Consider the following 1,412-nt stretch of genomic DNA (forward strand, 5'->3'; position numbering starts at 1 on the left):
TGCAGGGTGAGTGCCTGGCATATGATAAGCATAATGATAGATTCTGAGGATATTGAAAAGAAGCCTTGAGGGGACTTGGTGGGTGAAGAGATGTGGGATAGAGGGAGGAGGGAGAACAGAATGACTCTGGGGTATAGTTGGGCCCTGCCGCCCTTTACTGAGGTGGGGAGCCCTGGAGGAGGAACAGGTTGGGCAGAAATAATGAGATAAATTCTGATGTTCTTTAAAAAAAAAAAAAATGCCTATAGCACCTGGTATTCCTAGGGGTTCTCCCGTCCAAGTACTAACCAGGCCCGACCCTGCTTAGCTTCCGAGATCAGACGTGATTGGGCACGTTCAAGGTGGCGTGGCCGTAGACTGATGTTCTGATGTTCTGATGTTGAGATGCTTCTGGAATAAGTAAGAGCAGGGTCTGGGGAATTGCAGAAGCCAGGAGCAGGGGAGGACGGAGGGGTTTCAGTAATCATGGGAGGAGCTGGGGAAGAATGTGTTAAAGAGAGGGGCGGGAGAACAAAAGATGTTCCATTTCCACGGAGGAGGGAGGAGCTGGGGTCCAGACCCCAGGCTGGTCACAGTCAAGAGGAGGTGGGCCATGTTTCAGAGGGAAGAAACATGGGGTATGGATGATGTTGCAACGTGGCAGAAAGTTGGAATTCCTGACTTAGGGCTCCTGCTTTCTTTGTGAACTAGGAGGAAGTCAGCTGCCCAGAGACTGCGAGAGGTGGGGGCTTGAGGGCACTGGAGAGGATTTGAAAGAGCTGCAGTGGAGAACAGAGAGAGAAGCAGCAGGAATGGTGGAAAGGGTCTGTTGAAGGAAGAGGCCAGGATCTATAAGGTGGCTTATTGCTTTCTATGCAGCACAGCAGCCCTGGGGGTGGAAACCAGGAAGGCAGCCAGCTCCATCGGCCCAGAGGGGCAACTGGGGAGCGGGTGGCAGACAGGGAAGGGCATGAAAGCCAGAAGTTCCTGGGGTATGGGGAGAGGGTAGAGGTGGGGGGAGGGAGCTGGCGGTCTAGGTGAATGAGACTCCGGGACAAGCTGGAGAGAACAAGGGAGTCAGAATCAGAAGCACAGAGGGATGTGTCCAGTGAGCAGAATGTTTAAGCTTTGAGAAGAGCAGGTATTTTAAGAAAGACAAGCTCCAGGGTGTGGTTATGGGAGGAAGACAAATGAAAATAGGAAGGCCTTTGGAATTGAGAAGGTTAATGAACAGAACGGACATGGACTGTCATTCCCCAGGAGGAGAGCTGAGCTTCCAGGGCTGCGGGAAGGGGGAGAGGAAGTTTAAGGATGATGCTGAGAAAATAGGAAGCCTGTCAGAGGACGCTGGAAGGACTGAAGTGGAAGCAGAGGACAAAGAACAGGGAAAAGCTGGATGTCCACAGGGACTCACAGCTTGGATGATGAAGGCT

The 1,412-nt window shown here is 52.1% G+C and overlaps 1 pseudogene; it reads right to left on the minus strand.

Annotated features, from left to right (window-relative positions):
* Positions 1-239: 239 nt before the first annotated feature.
* On the minus strand, positions 240-358 carry LOC120618664 (uncharacterized; annotated as a pseudogene).
* Positions 359-1,412: the final 1,054 nt, after the last annotated feature.

This window comes from Pteropus medius, unplaced genomic scaffold, assembly GCF_902729225.1.
Source record: "Pteropus medius unplaced genomic scaffold, Ma_sr-lr_union100, whole genome shotgun sequence".
In the NCBI taxonomy this organism is placed as follows: Eukaryota; Metazoa; Chordata; class Mammalia; order Chiroptera; family Pteropodidae; genus Pteropus; species Pteropus medius.